At 36.5% G+C, this 24,990-nt stretch overlaps 1 protein-coding gene across 3 annotated transcripts in view; it reads left to right on the top strand.

The window, feature by feature from the left end:
* CRPPA (CDP-L-ribitol pyrophosphorylase A) overlaps positions 1–24,990 on the top strand; it is a 296,085-nt gene that overhangs the window by 175,904 nt on the left and 95,191 nt on the right. The gene's annotated exons all lie outside the window — the stretch shown is intronic.

A 24,990-nucleotide genomic window follows, 5' to 3' on the forward strand; every position in this document is an offset into this window, starting at 1 on the left:
TGGATTTTCGTTGAATATAAGGGGCATCTTTTAGCCAGTTCCTTGGTTTTCTTTAACTTTGAGGTTGTTTCCTCTGCTTCTGACATAGACAAGCATGACCTGCAGTTGGTCCTAAGGACAAGGCAAAGTTTAGTTCACTTAGGATCATGGAATTGTAAAATGTTAGTGCCATATGGTTCCTGAAGTAGCACAACCAAGGCCTAAAGAGAGACATATAGTTGCCCAAGGACATAAAACTGGCAGAGTAAGAATAAGAACTCAGGTCTGTATCTTCCTTCAGGAATGTTTCCTCTTCAATATTGTCTTTGGTTGTACCCTAGATTAACGTGGTGGGAAAAAGAAATCAGTTATTTCTCTTGTGCCATGCAAAGGAGTCATGGACTAATGCTATGCTATACAGGTATAAAATAGTGTTCACTCAGGAAAGCCTCAAAAGCTGGGGAATGGTAGAGCACACACAGTTCTGGACCTCTCTTTGTCCTATGATTTAAACTAAGCACAAAGGGTCTGTAGCTGACTTTCTAGTGGAGGGTCTGGTTGCCAGTTGAAATGGAGCATGGAAGTTCAGAGAAAAAGTATGTTTTAGCATAAGTATGTCCCAAATGTTACATGGACCATATTTGCACAAAAAATTCTTTATCGTTATTCTGAATTTCAAGTATAACTGGGCATCTTGTGTTTTATTTGCTAAACCTGGTAACACTTGTAGAGTTCATATTTACATAAAAGTATTCATTTTTTTCACACTTGACATGTTCTACCCTTTTATGGAATGGAGTACGGTGAGTATCTATGTGACTCTGTACCTGTGAAGGCTCCCTGATTGGAAAAGTAGCCTTGTTGAAAAGCAGGAGCCCTTGCAGCCCACTGCTTGGTATCTGACTGCACTTTTTAAGCACACTTGAACCTGCTAAGCCAGCTGTCTACTAAGTTACCGAAAGTGGAAAAAGGTGGTCCTGCAAGCCCTTCAGGATATGTCTCTCATTGCTTTAGGATGCAAAGATAGCTTACTTAGGTGTTGCTTGTCTCTTCTTAACATTTCAGTAATGACGTTTCAAGTATGTGAAAATGTTTAAAATGAAAGGTTTACTTTTGTCCTTAAAGACACAGATGTGAATTGACTTTTACTAGCCCAACACACTGTCCAATACATAATTCCACCTTAAAGAGCATTTACTAAGAGATCCTGGGATGTTTGTTAGATATGCCATTAAAAAAGAGCTGTGGTTAAAAAATTGGAGAGGCAGCAGTGAATAGAGTTAAACGGACTTCTTTAATGAGGGCTTCTCACAAATCCTTAATAAACTGATGAGCATTTCATATCTCCAACCTGGGGACAAGGGCTATGCCATTTTCCATTTTCTCCTGTAATCCTTTAACCATAGATAAATCATGGGACTAATGTTCCCTAAAAGAAACTTTGAGAAACACTCCTCACAAGTATACCGTTAAGTAAAGAAAGCACTACCTCTGTACAGTCTTTTTCTACTTCAGTACTAATTTTTCCATTTAGTTAAAGCAGTACTTCTAAAATTGAGTGCCTACTTGACACTGCAAACACCAGGGATATGAAGATGTATAAGGTGGAGCTTTCATTCACTGTTTAGTGAAGAGTGTTGGTCTGTGCTTTCCACTGTGCTGTGAGATACAACTTTTTGTAATGTTCATACACTGGACTTGTTCCCTAAATCTAATTCATCTCTGTAAGAGCCATTAGGTGTTTTGTAGGTAGTTATTGTGTACGCTCCTAAGTGTCTGAACAGTGAAACCTTTCTAGATTTTTTTTAAAACCATTTTTTATAAGACACTAGCATCAGGTGCCTGTTCTTTGGATAGGTTTTCACTTTATTGATAGCCCCTCCTTGGAAGAGAGAATGTATTGAATTGACGTCTGTATCTGTGTTACACATATGTTCCTTCTGGCTTAAAGAAAACCTCCCTTGTTATGTATGTGATATTTCTGTTAATGCAGATAGTCTTGATATTTGGCCGCACCTTCACAGTGTTGATGTATATGATGTTTATAGTTAAATAGAATTACGTAGGCTTTTTTCTTTTTAAACACATGATGCTATTAAACCTCTGTTTGTGTTTGTATAGAGTTCTTTTACACACATGTATAGGAGTTTTTGTGTTTGGCAATTTTAAGCTGATTAGTTTTATTCTATTATTTCAGTCTTTCATTGTCTTTTTTGATCTAGATTATAGCATATGATTAATTAGCTATAGTTTCTTGCATCATATAATTTACAAATTAGATGTCGTCTATATTTTGTATATACCTTTAAGGAAAAAATAGATTTGGATAAAGCTAAGGATTGATTCCTTCCTTAGTATCTGTAAATGTTCTACAATGTTGTCTGTGATCAATTACTGATAATTTAATAATTCAGTCACTGACAAATGCATCTAATTTTATAATAGCTCAACTCAATTTCTCCATATTTTCTTTAGTGATATAAGAAACTTTAACAAATACTTTACAACTCTAGATAAGCTTTATGTGTGTGTTTTTTCTACCTTTGAGAGAGATTATTTGCTAAATTATTGAATATGCTAGTTTCTTATCTATATCACCATAGTAAGGCACTTAACTATTTTTCCCAAAATTGACTTTAAAATATTCTAGTGGCCTCAAAAAATTAATAATTTAAAATGAGCTCTTCGTGGGTAGCTTAAACTTAGAGTTATAGATCAAGTGACAGGCTTCACTGTGTATATATATGTATCTATACATTTATATACACACACGTATATAAATATAAGTAAGAAATATTTGACCATAGTATAAAGTTTTCTAATGTTATCATCCAGTTTTCAGTTCCTCAAGTTGTAAACAAATCAGGAAAGATTTGAAATTTATGCTCTAGACTAGAAATGTAGCATAAAGCTTGCCTTTACAATTTGTTGAATGAATTTAAATCAGGTCCTATCCCTTTTTAAGAAATACCATACAAAAATAACTATGAATAATTAAAACCAGTTTTTATAGTTGAGTCTATATAAAGGATCTTAGTCCCTTTTTATGTGTTACTTTAAATAATTCTATGCATAAAATATTATTCTTCATCCTGTTAATCCAGCTTTGTTATGCAAACCATCATTGAGGTCCATGATATAAAATTATGTGTTTGGGGAACATGTTTTAGTTATTTGAAAATCTGTATCTGATAATATGGCAGTGAACATATACAGACTTAGTATTTCTGTCATGAGTTGTTCAAGCCAGTAGCTTACAGTTTACAGTCTTAATTTTGTTGAAATCTAAGATATTTTTATGATAACTTTATTTTTTAAGGCAAATATTTGTGAGTTTACATTTTAAAATAATATTCCTTAAAACTGTGATAGTAAGTAAACTGTTTCCCTGAGTTCTGTGAGCCATTCAAGAAGTGGATTGTAGGAACCCGTGACCTATATAGCTTGTTGGTCAAAAGTACAGATGGCATCCGAAGTAGAAGTCAGCCTGGTGGGACTGAGCCCTTAAGCCCGGGGTGTGTGGTCAGTGCTAACTCCAGGTAGTGAGTGTCAGAACTGTTTAGTGTGGTAAATATAAAACACACATTTGGTGGCAGAAGTGTTGAGAACAGAAAAACAATCTTTAGGCCAGTATAAAACTTGCTGTATCCATTATCTACCCAGTCCCACCGGAGGTTTTCCAAATTGTGGACATTCTTTCAGCTTAGGCACCTAGTGAAAATGTTGTGAATCAGTGTCCCCAGCAAAGTAACAGTGAACATGTAGCATGAAAAAGAAATTAGACTCCGTTGTCACTGTAATACAACTTAAACTATACTGACCGTTTTACAGGTAAAATGTCTAGGTTACAACGATATTATTCCTTCGATTAGTAACTTATTTGTACAGACATTACAACATTGAATAATCCACTCAGCTGATTTTTGCACTCAGCTTTACTTATCCACCGTCTTCACAAAGATATCATGAGACATCTTATTAGGTATTTTCCTGAAGTCCAGATCTGAGATTTATACAGCTGGCCCTTGCTTGAGTAATCTACTGGTATTCTCAAAGAAAGAAATAAGTGTAACTTGTTTAAATGAACATACATTCGACCCCACTAATAAATGATTGATTTTCTATGCCAGTAGCTTTTTAAACACTTTTAAAACCTCTTAGAAAAATCCCCAGCTGACAATATTATAGTCACCTGAGGAATTAAATATACATATTCCTAGTCTGTACCTCCTTGGCTCTATTTGAAGAGATCAGGGATATGCCTGGGGCTCTATGTTTCACAAGCTCAAACTGTGATGAAAGATTAGTATGAGCCAGATTTAAATGACTGATGCAGGTCAGTGGTCCTTCATTACACTGGCATGTTGGAATCACTGATTTCCCTTTGTAATCTGTGTAGGACTGTCACATCAGTGGAAGCTCTGATATACCAGGTGGTATAATAGAATGTTGATTAAGTTTGGTCAGGGAGTGAAGAATGGCCATTTGAATAAGTTTCTCAGGTAACCGAAATCATGTCTTCGTGTTCATTAAGGACAACTGTTCTAAACACTCAAAAACTCTCAGTAAAATAGGGCAGTTATATTGATAAACAAAATTAGTTGGAAACAAAAAAAGTGTATAATTGATTGTTTAAAAGACGGATTTTGAAAAGGTATTTTGTAGCTTTATAGAATTAAGAGTCATAGAACCAAGATTGGATACTAGCTAGCCAGGAACAGTACAGTTAACAGAAATGCTCAACCATCCTGTGGGACTGTGCTAAGAAAAATGCCTCCCATCCCTGATTCTGCTTATATAATATGCTAGGGGACCATGGGTAGGAACTCTACCATAGCTCATCCGTAAAATGAAGAGTCTCTTCCCTAGATCTAGTCTCCTTGTTCTGGCACCACTTCCACCTTCTAAGTCTCCTCCATGTGCATAATAGAATCTATAGAATTATGCTACAGAATCTGGGGAAATATAGCTTGGTTTTTTCTCTGTAGTCTCTATAGCGCAGAAATGAAAGATGGGCTATGGTTAGGGAAGGCATTGCTTGCGCCACTTCACAATATCAGCCCCATCTATGTTATAGAATCCTGTCTTAGGTTGGAATGAAATCAAACAGAGCACCTTTAACATGTGTTTACATTCAAGGGCTTGTTATTTGTCTATATCCAGGCTTTCCATATGGTGTCTGCCACAAATATACATTTTTAAATACAATTTTGCATATGAACTTTTATAATAATAAAATTTGCAAAGTCTATAAAATTTATCTGTAGCAGTTTTGTATTTAATCTGTGCATTTTATGTACTCAGGGCTTTAGAGATGAGTCACACAGGTTCATGGTTAATGAGTTTCCTAAAATTATTATAACTGATTATTTCTTACATTGAATTAGTATCTTCCCCTTAACTGCAAAACAAGGTATATGACCCTAAACAAGGGATATAAGTTTTCTAGGCCTTGGATTCTCCATTTTAAAATGCAGAAGTCAGAACTTCTGTTTGAAAGCGTTTGTCGGATGAGAAAGAGGAGACACAAGAGGTGTGCAGCCTGTGTCATGTGGTACCATCAACCATCTCTCACTCTGACACGGGAATTCTAGAACTGGGCTTGGGTTTTCTTTCCTCTCCCTATGTGGCCATAAACTTCACCTATACTATCATTTCCTTTATTTTATTCAGAATTACTCATTGTGTATTTTGTTCTAGTTCACAGAGGGAACTGTTCTCTTTTTTTTGTCAGACACCTTAATAAAGTAGAAGACAAGGGTGGTACCTTAGTCTGTTCTGCTGCTATAGCAGATACCATAGGTTGGAGGCTGGAAGTCTGAGATCAGGGTGCCAGCATGCTTGAGTTCTAGGGAGTTCTTGGTTGCAGAGCGCTGTTTTCTTATTGTATGCTCACAGAGCAGGGAGAGGGTGAGACCTCTAGAGACCTAATTCTATGGATGAGGACTCCACTCTGATGAGTTATCACCAACTGAAGGTCTCTCTTCCTAATAGCGTCACGTCACGTAGGAGTTAGGATTTCAACATATGAATTTGGAGGAGGGGCACAAAGATTCAGTCCATGACAGGGAAGGAATTAACATCCATTAGGGAAAGGTTAAGGGAAATATTAAATATGTTAGCATGTCAGGAGTATGTGCTGTTTATTATCTATTCCTTATCTTCTGTCTCCTTTTTACTGTCATTTTACTGGGTTTGATACAGTGGGAAACAGGACTTTTGAAAGCAATAGCTGGCTTAGTGTTTTTGTAAGATGGGGCCATTGGAAAGGACTACATCAGGCAGAGCTACAGAAAACAAGTCTTGAAGAGGTCAGGGGTAAAACAGGGGAGCGCCTTACCTTCTCCCTGCTCCTGAATGCCACTGTTTGCTCTCTTCCTACAACTACTGCAGCTCTGGGAGGCATAGAAAAAGGAGGAAAGTTACCAAAGCAGTTCTGTAATTTTTTGTTTTTTAAAAAACAATTGTAAAAGACTTATGAGGATCTTTTTATAAACCTCCAAAACAGGATGTGAAATGGTGAAATGAAGTTGTTTGGCAAAACATTAAATTAGATAAAGATGTGTAAATTGTTCTTCTGTCCAAAGTGTAAGCAAGATCTCTCTACTTGATGAGTTAAGTACTATTGTCTTTCTCTGTTGTATGGGTTTTGAAGGTTTTGTGTGTACTATAAAGGGCATCCAGAAAACGTTCTTGACAATGAATCTCTTTGTAATTACTTCAGGTAAATTCAAAATAAAACATTAAGAACTATATGAACAGGTCCAACTGCTCTCGGATACCTTTGTGCCAAAAGATCTGAATTTGTAGGATGCAATTTACACCAGTCTTTCCTCTCAAATGCACCCCATTTGCTCTGTGTTCTTAGCCTTCAAATATGTGTGATCACTTGGAGAACAAATAGGTGCATGCTATCAAGTAGCAGAACACAGGTTTGTTTTTAATGAAAATCTTTGGGGAGATTAGACTTAAAACTCTACTCCCTGCAGTGAGCAGTTACTTGGAATTTAGCTGAATTATTTACTAAACTCACATTACTTTCCATGCCATCATACGGCATGTACACCAAACACGCAGCACCAAATCTGTTTACGGAAACCCATAATACCCTGTTCAGAGTAATCAGGCTTTTCAATGTGGGAATGTTGATGAGACTAAATATTTTTCACTTTCAAATTATTTTGGCTTTTATTATTTAGATTTAGTCATTCTTTGGGAAAATAGGAAGGTTATGAAAGATAATGTCTCTTCAAAACTGTGTGTTTGATGTAAAATAGCTAGCTAGTGGGAAGCAGCCGCGTAGCACAGGGAGATCAGCTCGGTGCTTTGTGACCACCTAGGGGGGTGGGATAGGGAGGGTGGGAGGGAGATGCAAGAGGGAGGTGTTATGGGGACATATGTGTATGTATAACTGAGGCACTTTGTTATAAAGTAGAAACTAACACACCGTTGTAAAGCAACTATACTCCAATAAAGATGTTAAAACAAACAAAAAAACAACTGTGTTTGAAAAACTGAAACTATTTTCAGGGAGTTTGGTTAGCTTACTTGGCAGACTCATCAGAGAGAGTAGCAATAAGCTATTATACTTAGACATATCTAAATGGAATGGATTATTACTTACAAACTTCTGCTACAGAGCTCTCCTTCATTTTTTTGAATAAAAAAAGCAAAAGTATGAATGAAAAAGACCATGGGAAATTCTTAATGAACTAAATCCTTTGAACAATGTATTAGCTAACTATCACTGCATAACAAATTATCCCAAAACTTAGTTGCTTAAAACTACATATATAATGTGACAGTCTCTGTGGGGCTCTGGCTCTGGGTCTTTCTCAAGGCTATAGTCGTCTCAAGGCCACACTGAGAATGATCTGCTTCCTAGCCACTTAGCTGGCTGTTGAAAGGATTCAGTTTCTCTGGGCTGAGTCTTCATTTCTTCACAAGCTCATGGTTGGAGGCCAGCCTCTATTCTTTGTCATGGGGGTTTGTCCATAGAGCATCCCACAATATCAGAGCAAGCAAGAGAGAGAAAACAAAGACACAAGTCACAGTCTTCTGTAAACATAATCACCAAGTGACATCCTGTCACTTTTATTGTATTCTGTTCATTGGAAACAAATGACAAAGTTTTACCTACACACAGGGAAGGTGATTTACATAGGGCATGGCTACTAGTAGGTAGTGATCGCTGGGAGCCATATCAGACGCTGCCCACCACAATAATACCAGAATGCTAATATTACAGCCTAAAAATTATATTTCTTGCTACCCACTCCAAGCAAAGCAAGGGGTTTGTAACCTAAATAGGGCCAGAAATGTGTTAAGGTGAAAAACATGCACACAGATTTTACATATATATATATATATATATATACACATACATACATACACACGTACATATGATTACACAAACTTACTTTTTTCTTGACACTTGAATAGAGTAGTAACAGCTAGAGACAGTATAGCAGGGAAGTGGGGAGCCAACGAAATGGAAGCTTAGTTTTATGTTATCTACAATTTTAAAAAGCTTGATTTAGGTCAGATCCACATCAAATAAATTAGGGAGCATATATTCATAGATAGGCTCTGTTATTTCAGTTCAGGTTAGTGAAGCTAGTATTACAAAATAATTGCTATAAAATGGTGGCTTTGCATTTGAGGGAGTTGAGACTCATTACAGTGGAGCTTATAACCCAGAAGTGTTGTGTCTCAGAGGCTTGAAAAACAGTTTCCAGGAAACAGAGTTGCTGTAGTAAGTCAGGAGAACTAGAAATTAAAAGAAGCCAGTGAATCTCACAACTGGAATCGTTTTGGTACTCTTTAGGGAAGATGTGTTTGTGGACTTGTAGAAAGCATTGAGAAACTTCATTGGGCGTTATCTGATTTCCTATAAACTCTTTCTCCAGTAAAAACTCCTGTCATATTACTAACATCAGTGAAAAGTTGGAAATAGGATCTACTTCATTCAATACCCAAATTCTGATATTTTAACTAATGAAATAGAAAAAAAAAATAGGCATGGCAAATAGGTTGAAAGAACAAACTGAGTAATTATTCCGTGGGAAGTGGAGAGTTTCCTAATGCATGTGGCATTATTTCAGCCCTTTGAAATAAAACATGTTGTATATATATATATACTGTTCACAGCAGTTTTATGTAGAATTTCCTTAAATAACATTAGAGGGAGGGAGATATCTTTCTCTGTTTATTTTCATTTTATGTAACTCTAATTATCCAAACTGCAGAAGCAGCTGTACAAAGAACTCTAAAATTGCAGTGTTTAACTGAATCAAGTGGAGAGAACATGATGTGTATGCTAGAGGACTTGAAAACATCAAGCAGAGTGGGAAGTGAAACTAGATAGAAGCAATGTGAAGTCAAGATAATAAAGATTTAGCATTCAAAGCCAATTGCAATAAGTCTGAATACTTAGAAATATTTGGGGCCTATTATTGACTTTTAGATATTGCGTGTCATTTAGATTAAGGGTAACATTTCCAAAATCTGGGACTGTCTAAGGACCATGTTCCAGGAATGAGAGTTGGTTGTACGTAAATTCCTTATTTTCTGCCCTAAACCATCAGGATTTAGAAAAGATAATAGTTTGTAAATTTAGAACATGTGTTTATTGTCTCTGAGAATCCTATCAACATTTCTGATTATGAACACAAAGGAAATATAGAGGGACCTTCTCCACTGAGAGTCAGGAAGCTATGAGTAATGTTTGGCATAAAGATTTGTGTATAGAAAACAGTGAAGTTTATTAGTTTTCCATCCATCTCATTACTCATCTTTGACAACTGGTAAGGAAATATATTTTAATTAAGCTTCAACTTTCTGTTACTGAATGCATAATGGCAATTATATACTAATGCTATTAGGAAATGAGTTGGTTTAATAACAAACATATCTACAATCACTCTTTTAGAATCTGGATTTTAATGGGCAGAAAAAGCACAGATGTTTTACAAAGACACCATTCATGATTATTATTATGCTTTGGTCAGTGTTTATATTTTGTATGTTTCTAATCACTATATCATGCTGAAATCCTATATGACGAAGAATATAAGGAAAGAATGTTCAAGAGTACCACAGATAATTTACCATTTTTTTCAGCTAAAATTATTTATTTTAATCTTTTGCATTTTTACTCTATTTCCTTTTTAAAAATACGATTCTCCATGTGTATTTATGGCCTAAAAGCTTCTGAATCGTAATAAATTTCAAAACTAGGCTACAGATCTTCTGCTATATGGACAGATTTTTTACAAGGGGATTCAGGAACACAAGAATTTAACGTTTATTATAGGACATGCTGTACTTTTTTTATTGTTTACCACAAAGACTTTTTCATTAAAAGATTCAAAGAGAGGAAATTTAATTTTTGTTCATAGGCTTGCAAGCTGAAATTTGGGCAATGTGAAATGTATTAAAATAGAGACCATTAAAGTAATCTATATACCACTTACTGGTAGTATGTCCTTACATTAGGTTTGTAGGTTTGAGCCAATCTTATGCTCTATTCTTGATAGTGAAGTCAGTTAAAAAAATTGATTCTCTAGTGAGGATATGCTGCTTTGAACAGATACCAACTACCAAATATCAAGTTACAGGCAAAATTATTAAATGTATAAATGTACAGATTTATGGTTTTCTAATGCATCTGTATTATACTGTATGTTTCTAGTTCCTTTCTAGTGAAAAGTCAGGCCATTTCTTATTTGTCTACTGGGTACATATCTTTGATTCTGACTTAATCTGTTTAGTTTTGAATTTTAAATAGGAATAATAAATTTTGCTCAATATATGTATATACGAGGGTTTAAAATAATTGTGCTGTATTCTTCATCATCTTAGTCCTTTTATACCTTTATTAAATTTTTGACTTCATATTTAAGATGTTTTGATGCAATTAAGGATTTAGGCTCTTCAGGGAGGGTGGTCTCTTCTCCCTCTTTTAAGAAAGTCCAGCATTAACACAACATTATTAGTACTCTTTTGACCTTCAAGAGAAGAAATAGGCTAAAAACCTAGATAAGGAGTTGCTAAAAATCTAGTTACTGAATTCTCAGGTCCAGCCCATGATGAGAATAGGCATGACCCCTAAATCTAATTTTTTAGATGGAGATGTTACAAAATTAAAAAAAAAATACATACTGATCATAGAGCAACAATTAAAACACTCAGTGGCAAACATTTCTGAACGTTGATAGCAATTTCTATAATGAAGGCATTGCATTTACACTAAAAAATAACCAGTTGAACAACTATATAAATGACTGGGAAGCAGCTTAATACTTTTCAACAAATGACCTGGTCAGTATGATTTCAAAAAGCCTCAGTCATATTTTCCAAAGTCGTGCTTCTTCTTTTATAGTTACCGTTTTTCTCATAACCTAAAAGAACACCAGGCTTTGCCAGCACCATCACAAGAACGTGAGTTTTCTTCACAAATATACTTTCTCAAGTCAAGTAGATCATAAGTGAATGCTTCCTACCTTTCCTCAAATTTTTACTGAGTGTTTTAAGGCCTTGGGAAGAAAGACAAGGTTTGTGGGTTGTTTTTTATTTTTAAATATGTGCAAGGCCTTTTGTAAGGCATCTTGAGGAAGTCAAATGGTGGCTGAGACTTGACCTTCACCCTCAGGGAGAGGTTTTACTGAAGGAACTATATCAGGTTAATTAGATGTTATAAATAACTTTTGCTTTTTAGAGCTTAATTATTTCCACAGGTATGTGTTTCCCAGTGGTTAGCTAAGCAATAACAAACGTGGCCCTTGTGGTAAGTTCATGACAATAATGGCTTTGGCCAAAATGTTCATTTGTTTTTTTCCATGAGATGGCTCTAGTAGCGCTTACTTGTCTTTAACTTCATTCAAAACAATTTTATTAGCTTGTATTGTGACAGCTGTCATATTAGCATGCATTTTTTAAGAAACTTATCAAAATTGATGAATTTTTGTATAGTCATTTTAATACTGAAGATGGGAGAAAACAACATTTTTGGCATATTATGCTTTATTATTTCAAGAAAGGTAAAAACACAAGTGAAACACAAAAATCATTTGTGCAGTGTATAGAGAAGGTGCTGTGACTGATGGAACATGTCAAAAGTGGTTTGTGAAGTTTCGTGCTGGAGATTCTCACTGGATGATGCTCCACGGTCGGGTAGAAGAGTTGAAGTTGATAGCGATCAAATCAAAACAATAAATTGAGAAGAATCAACGTTACACCACGCGGGAGACAGCCAACGTACTGAAAATATCCAAATCAAGCGTTGAAAATCATTTGCACCAGCTTGGTTATGTGAATCACTTTGATGTTTGGGTTCCACATATGCTAAGCGAGAAAAACCTTCTTGACCATATTTCCACATGCTACTCTCTACTGAAACGTAACAAAAACGTTCTGTTTTTAAAACAAGTTGTGATGGGCAATGAAAAGTGGTTACTGTACGATAATGTGGAATGAAGAGATCGTTGGGCAAGTGAAATGAACCACCACCACCACACCAAAGGCTGGCCTCCATCCAAAGAAGGTGATATTGTGTATATGGTGGGATTGGGAGTACTCTATTATGAGCTCCTTACGGAAAACCAAACAATTAATTCCACCAAGTACCGCTCCCAATTAGACTAAACGAAAGCGGCAGTCGATGAAAAGTGTCCAGCGTTAGTCAACAGAAAATGCATAATCTTCCATCATGATAACGCAAGACCGCATGTTTCTTTGATGACCAGGCAAAAACTGTTACAGCTTGGCTGGGAAGTTTTGATTCATCCGCCGTATTCACCAGACATTGCACCTTTGGATTTCCATTTATTTGGGTCTTTACAAAATTCTCTTAATGGAAGAAATTTCAGTTCCATGGAAGAATGTAAAAGGCACCTGGAACAGTTCTTTGATCAAAAAGATAAAAAGTTTTGGGAGGATGGAATTATGAAGTTTCCTGAAAAATGGCAGAAGGTAGTGGAAGAAAACGGTGCATATGTCGTTCAATAAAGTTCTTGGTGAAAATGAAAAATGTGTCTTTTATTTTTACTTAAAAACCAAAGGAACTTTGTGGTCAACCTAATATTTTGCCTTTTGCCACCAGCATGGCTGGTTCTGTGGAAGTCTGTATCTTCTAAAACCCTATATATTGCACTTGAGATTACAGATCTTTTCAGCTAGTGTATCTTTGGGACTTTATAAGAAAGCATATGTGCTAAGGTAAAATAGGAGAGAGCTATCTTGTTTAAGCCGTTGAGAATAGTGAATTTCCTGGCTGACTAAAATGTACAGTAAAGAAAAATAATCAGTAAAATTCCAAAAACCTTACCAAGTTTTTATTTTTTTTAAATCTTAGAAAAGTTTGAGAAATTACTAAATTTGTTTCTACTGTTATAGCTTCTGTAGCTTTAACGAGGTGTATGAAGAAGGGGAATTTTCCTCTCCAGGACATTTCATATAACTCTTAAGTGCTAAACTCAAGTGGAAATTTTAGAATTCTGTAATTGTTTCATCAGGTATCTAAAGTTTGACTTAGATACGGTGGCTAAATTACTGCTAGCTCCTAGCTTTCTCAGTCAGAGTTTAAGTTGGTTTATACTTTTTGGATATGAATTTGATTCAGATTTCCCTTTGTCTCAGTTCAAATATCATGTATTATGTCTAATATGATATCTTAGATGGGAAACATGAAAGTTGTTAGTCAAAATGCCAAATTCACTAAGATTTTTATTTTAAAAAAGAAAACGTAGACTATGCAATGTTTGCAAATTATAGAATTGTAACTTAGGTAAATAGATTGATAATTTTTAATGAGCTGGAAGATAAACATATACTTGCCATAGTTTGTTATATAACATAGAACTGTGAATTAATTTCATCTTTAAATTTTCAGTTACCTTAAAATTTTGAAAATAGTGATATTTTGTCTCTGAAACATATTATGTATTAATAAATGTGTATAAATCTACTTTACGCAGCTTTCTGTTAATGTATAAATTTCAGTATTTTGCTTCCTGAACAAATTTTATGATCATTTCAAACCTTAAAAAATGCAGCATTTACGTCAGTTTCAACTAAGTTTACTGGAGGCACGATGGATTTTTAAGCCAGTTGAATTAATTGGGGAACTAATTGGCCTATCAGTTGGGAAATTTTAATTGTAAATGTCAGAAACAAAACACAAATCGCTTTAACAATATAAATGAAAAATTCAAGTTCATGGCTTTATGCATTATAGGACCCCAGATGCTCAAGGGGGGGACTGCCTCTTTCTATTGTCTGTCTCTTCTCCACCCCTCTCTATACCCAATAACTTGGGTCTTTATTTTCATGTGGTTTTCTGAATAGTATCAAACATAAGCACCAGCTGCTGCAGGTCTATATTCTGTAAGTTTAGTAAACTCAGTGTAAAGAGAATATCTATATCCTAGTATCTTCAACAAAAGTCTTGGCTCTCATTTTCATTAAGCTTATTTGTAAAACGTGTCTTTATTTTCTGATTCAATTACTTTGGCCCATGTAGATGTTCATTTTATTAACCAGGCCTACTTCATATGCCCACCTTTGGAGCCAGGTTAGCTCACCCAAACTACATGGATGAGTACAAGGGTTGGGTGCATTCCCAAAAGAAAATTGTGGTACGATTCCCCACAGCATGGGGGACAGGCTGGACAGGCTGAAATGATAGATTATTAACTACTCACGTTATGGACTAAATGTTTGTGTCTTCTCCAAATGCATGTGTTGAAATCCCAGCCGCAATGTGACAGTATTAGGAGGTGAAGCCTTTAGGAGATAAGTGGGTCATGAGGGTAGAGACCTCATGAATGGGATTAGTGCCCTTATATTCTATAACATGTGAGGATACAAGCAAACCAGGAAGTAGGTTCTCACCAAACACTGGATCTACCTGCACGGTGATCTTGGACTTCCCAGCCTCCAGAACTGTGAGAAATAAATATTTGTTGTTTAAGCCACCCAGTCTATGGTAATTTATTATAGCAGCCTGAACTGATACAATTTTTAATTTGGAAAATTTTTCTATCTTAGTAAATGTGTAAGATAAAGGCACAAAATATTTGTGTCCACATGATGTTAATTTGGGTGCTTGTTTACTAATTAACTGTGGAATTATAGAATATCAGATTTTTAGGGGACCTTAAAATGCAGGTAGTCAGACTCTTCTTGAAATATTACCAACTGTAGTTATTTTTAGCCACTTGTGAAATGCACTGTAAATTATATATTGCTAAAATATTGTTCCACTGTTTGGAAAACATTGACTCTGAATAATGAAAATAGCCACTATTTGCCTCATCTTCACTCCACCGTGCTCCCTAAGAGAGGAAGGAGAGGATAGGTCACTTTCTGAGCATCACTCTTTGTTTTTGAGGCAATGGGAGGAAATGGGTTGAAAACGACTGTTCTATCGCATCTATCAGCCTTGCCATAATTGTCTTTTTCTAGAAAAAAAAATTAGAGCTTTCATGTATTTATACTGTTTATCTAAACGCTTAGTTTCAGTTTCCTTTATTGTATTTTTTTTTTCCAGATGTGATTTGTATTTTATATATATTGACCTTCCCTTTTCCCACTCTGGTACTCACCATCACCTATCATACTTTTTCTCCATAGCAATTTAACACAGTCTGCGCACAATGCTCTTATTTATATGTGCTTATTACCCATCTCACTCACCTAATATGTGAACCCTAAAAAGGCAGAGATGTGTGTGTTTATGTGTATGTGTGCGTTTTAATCTAGTTTACTGATTTAATTCTAGTATATGGATTGGTGCCTAGTACAAAGTAGGCCCTTAATAACTATCTGTTGATATACTAACATGTACTGTGCGAAAATGAACGTATACTTGCACATATTGTCAAAACATAATAGATTTGAGTGGTATCCTTACCTTTCTGATTTAAAGTACCGTCATCCCTTGGTATCTGCAAGGGATTGCCTCCAGGACCGCCTGCAGATACCAAAATCTGTGGGTGCTCAAGTCCCTCATATAAATTGCCTGGTACAGGTGGCCTTCTGCACCCATGGGTTCAGCATCTGTGCATACAGAGGACCAACTGTGCTATACTTCTCTGATGCTTTCTGTTAATGCTGCATTCCTGAAAATGTGTAAACTATGAACAAAAGAGGGTTAAGCCACGCTTATGTTATCAGTTGAATTTATAGAGGTAAAAGTTTTAATAAACTCCAAATTGTAAGTCAATATCATTCATAAACATGAGTGCCAATTGGCTTCTCCCAGGGACTCAGAGACAGTTTGTTTTTAAAAAGCCCACTACAATAATTTGCCATGTATTCAAACTAAAGAAAAATATTATCTCAAAGTTGGAATAAAAATATGTGATAAAATTGATAACTAGGTCATGATAAATTCTTAGCAAACTGAGGGTAGAAGTAAAATTTCTTAACTTGCTAAGTGATATACCAAAAATTTAAAGCAAACATCAAACTTAATATGTATTGGGAACATTGCCTTTAAAATAAAGAACATGAAAGGAATGGCCCCAATCACCATTTCTGTTCAACCTTGTTCTGGATGTCCTAACTAGCACAGTAAGACAAAAGAGAGAAATAAAAGGTTTAAAGGATTGGAAAGTAAGAAACAAACCTTATCAGTATTTGCAAATAATGTTATCTTAGTAGAAACCTTGAGAATCTGCAGACCAATTTTTAAATTTAAGAACTCAGGAAAGTTTTGCATATATTTGCAAATAATGTTATCTTAGTAGAAACCTTGAGAATCTGCAGACCAATTTTTAAATTTAAGAACTCAGGAAAGTTTTGCATATATAATCAAGATACCAATAAATTTTTATTTCAACATAAGAACAAACAGAAACTTCAAATGCTATCTTTTATTAAATAGAATTAATACTAAGTGGTGGGTGTGTATTCCTTTGATTTCCTTTCAGCTTACAGGGTCTATAATTACCCTTAATTCATTTACCTTACAAAGAATTTGATTTCTTAGTGTATTTATATGTTGAAATTATTTATCTTCATTCTAAGACATAGCTCAAAAATATTGAGAAGAATGTTTAGAAAAATATAAAAGCAGAAATTTTTAAATTAATTTTTTATTGGAGTATAGTTGATTTACAATGTTTTGTTAGTTTTTGCTACACAGCAAAGCGAATCAGTTATACATATACATACATACTTTTTTTTTTTTTTTTTTGTGGTACTCGGGCCTCTCACTGTTGTGGCCTCTCCCGTTGCGGAGCGCAGTCTCCGGACGTGCAGGCTCAGCGGCCATGGCTCACGGGCCCAGCCGCTCCGCGGCATGTGGGATCTTCCCAGACCGGGGCACGAACTCGTGTCTCCTGCATCAGCAGGCGGACTCTGAACCACTGCGCCACCAGGGAAGCCCCATACATACTCTTTTTTAAGATTCTTTTTCCATATAGGTCATTAAAGAGTATTGAGTAGAGTTTCTGGTGCTTTACAGTAGGTCCTTATTAATTATCTATTTTATATTTAGTAGTATATATATGTCAATCCCAATCTCCCAATTTATCCCTCCCCCCTCTTCCCCCTTGGTAACCATAAGTTTGTTTTTTACCTCTGTGACTCTATTTCTGTTTGGTAAATAAGTTCATTTGTACCATTAAAAGCAGAAATTAAAAACCATGAAGAAAACTCTTTGAGTTGGAAGAGTTCAGCAATAACGTGAACTGTTAAGCAATAATGGCTTTTTATATCTATTTTCTAGACGTTTTTGTTTCAGGTTTCTTCAAGCTTTCTCACTGCATTATCATGTGAACAATCATTGCCTGTTAGGTACCTGTTTTATGGCTTAAGGGAATTGATGACATGCCAATTTATTAATCTTTCACAATATTAGGCATTTAAATGTACGTGATATTTACATTTTGAAAAGCCGTGTGATTTTACTTTTAGCAAAATTTCTGCAGAAAAATTTTAATAGACTTATAAGACATCTTAAGATAATGATAAAGTAGCTGCATCTTGATTAATTCAGTGGTGTGTAGAAATCAAATTAGGCATCAACTTACATTTTTAATTGAATCTTTAGGCCTCAGATGATTCTTTTTTTTTTTTTTTTTTTTTTGGCTGCGTTGGGTCTTTGTTGCTGCACACAGGCTTTCTCTAGTTGCGGTGAGCGGGGGCTACTCTTCGCTCTGGTGCGTGGGCTTCTCTTGTTGAGGAGCTCAAGCTGTAGGCGCACGGGCTTCAGTAGTTGTGGCACACGGGCTCAGTAGTTGTGGCTCACGGGCTGTAGAGCGCAGGCTCAGTAGTTGTGGCGCACGGGCTTAGTTGATCCACGACATGTGGGATCTTCCTGGACTAGGGCTTGAACCCGCGTCCCCTGCACTGGCAGGCGGATTCTCAACCACTGTGCCACCAGGGAAGCCCCCTCAGATTATTCTTGAACTCCATAAGTGTTTTGAATTTGTAGGAATATGAATGCCATGCAGAAAACATTTAATGCAGATCGTGTTCATACTATTTCTAGATGTCTATTTTAAATGTAGCTATTCCTGTGATTAAATACTGCTCTTGAGGTAAGAAAAAAAAATATTTTTTAATACTGTGTAGATCTGAGGTTTGTGCATTAACCCTTTCAATTTCTAGTGTGAGAGAATGCTTTTCAACATCCATAACATTTAACAGTTTATAGTTATGCTGAGGCATTCATTTGAATTACTATAACGGTGAGAAATATGCCACTTAGTATGTATTGAAGCATAGCCAGTTTGCTTCTTGCACAAGAACTCATCTGAGGTGGTAGAAATTCATTTATTTGTAGAAAAATAGTAATGTCCATAGAAGGAAAGGCATTTCTTTTGGAAGTTGACAGAGCTTAAGGTGATAGTTTCGGAATAAATTAGAGTGAGCCGTCTGGTTGCTTGGGTCCATGAAATTAACAAAATCTGGATACCAGAAACACCATGAATAGATCTACATTAATGAATTCTCTAGTCAATACAAAAATAGTTCATCAAGTAAGAAAAAAATCTTTCCTGGAGTTTAAAAAAAAATTCATGCTTTGAATATATGCTCAGGAAATATACAAATTCTACTTGGAAAAGTGATTGAAGAGAATTTTATTTTAATGGTAATATGAAAATAATTTTAGTGTGTGCTCACAGGATTAGTGTTGTCTTTGTTTCTCTTGGCTCATTCTGCAGAGTTGCAGCTTAGATTCATACTAAATGGTGTGTGTATGTTTATAGAATTGGTAGAAGACTTAAGGGCATCAATTAAATATTTTAGTTCTTTAATCCATTTTACTGGGACCGTTTTGTGCTATGATGTTAAACGAGATTTTAAAAATTAATTAGGGTCTTTGGACATATTCTTTATACATATCAAAGGCACTACTGTCAAAGATTAAAAAAAAACAGACACTAGCTGAAGCTATGAAAACAGATTTTATTCAGTAGCTACTGACTGAATACTAGGAGGAACAGTTGAGTTCCATTCGATTTGTGTTTAGGTGAGTGGGCCTTTTAAAGGGAGAATGAAGGAGTGGGGAAGAGCTGAGAGAGTGCGCATCAAGTGAGAAATAACAGAAGGTTGGTCAGTATAAATGTGACGAGGCCAGCTGTGTCTGTCAGCTGGCCATTACTAAACTTAAGATTCTGTCCTCCCACAGAGTCTGGGAGACCAAAGCCCTATCCTTCCTGATGATTACATTTCAAAGGAATGACTGAGTTTCTTGAGAAAGATCCTCTTGACTTGTAGGAGATACATATACATCTCAAAGGGACCAAGAAAAGATTCACAATTTTAAGTCCTTTTTAGTAAATCCTCTGAAGGGGGGTCAGGGGCTTATCTGGTATTTGCTGGAACAAACAGTAAATTCTACTGGCAGTGGTTTTTTTCCCCCGGGGTTAGGGTTATCCTGGGGACAGGGCCGTAGCACTGTTAGAAGTTGTGCTAGAGTTTTGTCATCTCTTAGTGCAGAGGTTTGGGCAGAGTCTTCATGTGCCAAGAGTTCTGCAGTTCTCATGACTTTATATTATACAAAACTCAAAAGGAAAAAAACCCCTAATTTTCCAGTAGAAGATAGAAAATTTGACATCTAAAGGAATGAAGGAGATACTGTCCTGAATTGAAAGTTTAGTTTTTTTTGCATGTGAGACAATGCTAAGGTTTACAGATGTGTGTTTTCTTTTAAAATTTTGTTTTTTGTTTTTTGAGAAAAAGTGAATTCAAATGGTTTTAAACTTAAACCGTATACAGTAGTACCCAGCGGAAAGCCTTCTACCACAATATCCACACCAGCCTGGTTCCCATCTGCTACCCTAACAGTAGCATCTGCCCTTCTTGGGTGTGTGGTTTGGTTTCATAACTAGGTTTTCTCTTCTGTACCTGAAAGCTTTCTTCAGATTCACAGTGGTGGTGTCATGGTGTAGGTGTGTCACAGTCATCATGTTTACCTTATTCTGTTTGACCTGGCTTTAGGTAGGTTTTTGCTTTTCTTTTAAAGTAATGACAGATTCCAGAAACCCAATCCAGAATATCAAACCAACTCTTAGGGATTGGGCCTGTATTTTTATTTATTTATTTTTAAACATCTTTATTGGAGTATAATTGCTTTACAATGGTGTGTTAGTTTCTGCTTTATAACAAAGTGAATCAGGTATACCTATACATATCTCCCCATATCTCTTCACTCTTGTGTCGCCCTCCCTCCCACCCTCCGTATCGCACCCCCTAGGTGGTCACAAAGCACCGAGCTGATCTCCCTGTGCTATGCGGCTGCTTCCCACTAGCTATCGATTTTACAATTAGTAGTGTATATATGTCCATGCCACTCTCTCACTTTGTCCCCGTTTACCCTTCCCCCTCCACATGTTCTGAAGTCCATTCTCTAGGAGGTCTTCGTCTTTATTCCTGTTCTGCCCCTAGGTTCTTCAGAACCGTTTTTTTTTAGATTCCATGTATATGTGTTAGCATACGGTATTTGTTTTCCTCTTTCTGACTTAGTTCACTCTGTATGACAGAGTCTAGGTCCACCTACCTCACTACAAATAACTCAATTTCATTTCTTTTTATGGCTGAGTAATATTCCATTGTATACATGTGCCACATCTTCTTTATCCATTCATCTGATGATGGACACTTAGGTTGCTTCCATGTCCTGGCTATTGTAAATTGGGCTGCAGTGAACATTGTGGTACATAACTCTTTTTGAATTTCTCAGGGTATATGCCCAGTAGTGGGATTGCTGGGTCATATGGTAGTTGTATTTTTAGTGTTTTAAGGAACCTCCATACTGTTCTCCATAGTGGCTCTATCAATTTACATTCCCAGCAACAGTGCAAGAGGGTTCCTTTTTCTCCACACCCTCTCCAGCACTTACTGTTTGTAGTTTTTTTGATGATGGCCATTCTGACCAGTGTGAGATGATACCTCATTGTAGTTTTGATTTGCATTTTTCTAATGATTAGTGATGTTGAGCATTCTTTCATGTGTTTGTTGGCAATCTGTATATCTTCTTTGGAGAAATGTCTGTTTAGGTCTTCTGCCCATTTTTGGGTTTGTTTTTTTGATATTGGGCTGCAGGAGCTGCTTGTAAATTTTGGAGATTAATCCTTTATCAGTTGATTCATTTGCAAATATTTTCTCCTATTCTGAGGGTTGTCTTTTGGTCTTGTTTATGGTTTCCTTTGCTGTGCAAAAGCTTCTAAGTTTCATTAGGTCCCATTTGTTTATTTTTGTTTTTATTTCCATTTCTCTAGAAGGTGAGTCAAAAAGGATCTTGCTGTGATTTATGTCATAGAGTGTTCTGCCTATGTTTTCCTCTAAGAGTTTTATAGTGTCTGGCCTTACATTTAGGTCTTTAATCCATTTTGAGTTTTTTGTTTGTGTATGGTGTTAGGGAGTATTCTAATTTCATTCTTTTGCTTGCAGCTGTCCAGTTTTCCCAGCACCACTTACTGAAGAGGCTATCTTTTCTCCACTGTATATTCTTGCCTCCTTTATCAAATATAAGGCGACCACATGTGTGTGGATTGATCTCTGGGCTTTCTATCCTGTTCCATTGATCTATATTTCTTTTTTTGTGCTGGTACCATACTGTCTTGATTACTGTAGCTTTGTAGTATAGTCTGAAGTTTGGGAGCCTGATTCCTCCAGGTCCATTTTTCTTTCTCAGGATTGCTGCTTTTTTTTTTTTAATGGGTTTTCCCAACTGTGTTGTCAGATGAACAAAGTGCTATTGTGTTTCACTAAAACATGATTATCATCATTTGGATAATTAACAAGATTGGCATATTTTGTGTATTAAAATAATATACATCATTAGGTTATGAGGAGACTTGTTACTATGAAAATAGCAGCAAAACTCTATGAGTAATCTAGGTGTTCACAGTCTTTGCTGTTCTGGAGAAATGAAACTAAGAGTGATGGCTGTTTTCCTGTGATCAGAAAGTTTGATGTGATAGTTACAGATCTTCTCCCTTGATCGGTGAAGATGGTTCTTTTGTTAACTATGAATGAATTCTGGAATTCTTTGCAGATGCTCAGGCTTGAGACTCTGTATCTTTGAAATTCAGTCTGCCATGTTGTTTGGAAAACACCACTGCTTTTCTCTTGACTGTATCTACAGCATTTCTTTTCTCAGCTTAAAATAACCCCTCAAACTCTCATTGTATACTCGTTTTTTTTTTTTTTTCTTCTGCCCATGCCTAGGTGAGTGAAGCTGCTAAATGAAGGGTATTTGTTAAAATAAGCCATTCATGGAGTATGGGAAGAAGTGTGACACTTTTTGAGCACTGCGTGTGCTAGGCACTTTCATATATACTCTCACTGAAACTTCAGAGAAGTCTTGTGATGTGGGTGGTAATAGTTCCACTGTACACTGGTGCAAAATCCCAGGCCCAGAAACTTAAGTAACTCCCCATACCATAAGCTAATAATTGGCTGAGCTGGATTTGGACCTCATGTGTACCACACTGTTCACCTTCCCAGTGAGGTTTTTGTAGAAGGGCTTTTTAAATTAAAAAAAAATAATAATAAGATTACATACACACCCTCTAAAATGTTAAATTACTAATATTTAGTGGACCTTTGATTTAGCAGTTGATATTCTTATTCAGGGTACTTTATGATCCAACCTTCTCTTCTTGGCTATTTAGGGATGGGGGGCTGCTGGCCATGGAGGTTGGCAGGGTGTTTCCTTGACTATGGCATGTGAATCAAAAGAATCCTGGCCTGGGTGTTCTTGGAAACCCAGAACCAGTCTTTGTCTTTAGTTTTTACAGAGGAGTAAAGAGCAAGCAATGCAGGTGAAGCAAATGGTCTGTTTCCATGGAGTGGTGAGAGTGGATGTGCAGAGGTGGGATATGGAGAGCAGAGCCTGAAGACACTGCCTGAGAAAAAGTCCTATCAAGGGGAAGAGGCTGTTTACAGTGGAGCCCTCACAGTATTGTTGCAGGGAATAGAGTGGGGTGGGAGAGGATGGTCACATCCCAGGTTATGTCCAAGTCCCTAGGACGGCCGCCAAGTGTGGGTTCTTGGCTTCACACAGGAAAGAATTCAAGAGTGAGCCATAGTAAAGTGAAAGAAGGTTTATTCAGGGAGATAAATACTCCACAGACAGAGTGTGGGCCATCTCAGAAGGCAAGAGAGGCGCCAGGGTACGAGGTGGTCAGTTTTTATAGGGGTGGGTAATTTCATAGGCTAATGTTTAGGAGGATTATTCCAACTAGTTTGGAGAAGGGGAGGGGATTTCCAGTAATTGGGCCACTGCCCACTTTTTGGCCTTTTATGGTGGGCCTAGGAACTGTCAGAGCACTGGTGGTTGTGTCATTTAGCATATGCTAATGTTTTACAGTGAGTATAATGAGACTCAAGGTGTAGTGGAAATCAGTTTCCGCCATCTTGGACCTAGTTGGTTCTAACCAGTTTATGTCATTTCCTCAGCAGCTCTGTCATTCTTTTAAAGGTTGTGCCCTGCCCCCTTCCTTTCTCAGACCTGCCTTGTGGCTGGAATGAAGTTAAGGACTTCCTAGGACTTTTTCTGCATCATTTTAAATGTGGGAGGCTGAGGCCATTCTCTGCTCTTCTGGGAAATGTTCCTCTCGGTGCAGTTGGATCTGATACTGGCTGTGGCATCATCAAGGCCTAGATAGATAATTTCCTGACCTGGGCTACCTTGATCAGCTGCAGGTGGGGCTGTATTAGAAAAACAGTTTTAAGTTTTCAGAGAAACAGAATAAAAGTTTAAGTTAGTTTAAAAATTAACGCTGTTAAAAAAATAAAGCAAAGTCTCCGTGGATATACTTGGTTCCAGAAGGAATTGTTCTTAGATGCTTGCTGTGTTTCACTACCAGAATTGGCTTATTAGTGAGATACATTCCAGAGAACACTAGGGAGCCAGAGCACGGTTTTTCTAATAGCATTCACCTTAATTATCTGCTTATCTTATCTTTGCTTTCAGGGATCATTGTATAACTTACTTTGTTTGGGGTTGTGCTCCTAATTGTGTCTTATAAAGAAGGTTGTAAACAGTGTTTTTCATGCCCTTTTTTTTTTTTTTTTTTTATAATTTGCCCCCATGAGTCTTTGTGGGGGTGAGGTAATAATAGTGGTGGTGCAGGAACGCATCAGGGTGATCTGGGCAGATGTCTCAAACTGCAAAATCTCTATTCCAGTCTCTCACCCCACTGATTCCCAGATGCCACCTCCCCAAAAACGTTCCTGGAAAATATGCCATATTCTTTAAGCGCCCCCCCCCAAAAAAAAAACACCAGAGAGAAAACAAACCAAAAGGTTTTAAACTCACAGAGCATAATTTCCAAGTTTGCATAAGTTTCTTAGTATTAAGGTGGATCAGACTACTGACTACTATTCAATCTGGTCATCTTGTCTGTGGTATCCTCTTTATCTTGACCTTAAGGGAAAAAGTATACCTTATAATCCTGCAACTCAGTTGATTAAAAAAAAATAAAAACAGACACAGAGAAACAAAAACTTATTCATGAAAAGTGTAGCAAAATAAAACATGTAAGAAGT

This window comes from Phocoena phocoena, chromosome 9 (genome assembly GCF_963924675.1).
Source record: "Phocoena phocoena chromosome 9, mPhoPho1.1, whole genome shotgun sequence".
NCBI classification, from domain to species: domain Eukaryota; kingdom Metazoa; phylum Chordata; class Mammalia; order Artiodactyla; family Phocoenidae; genus Phocoena; species Phocoena phocoena.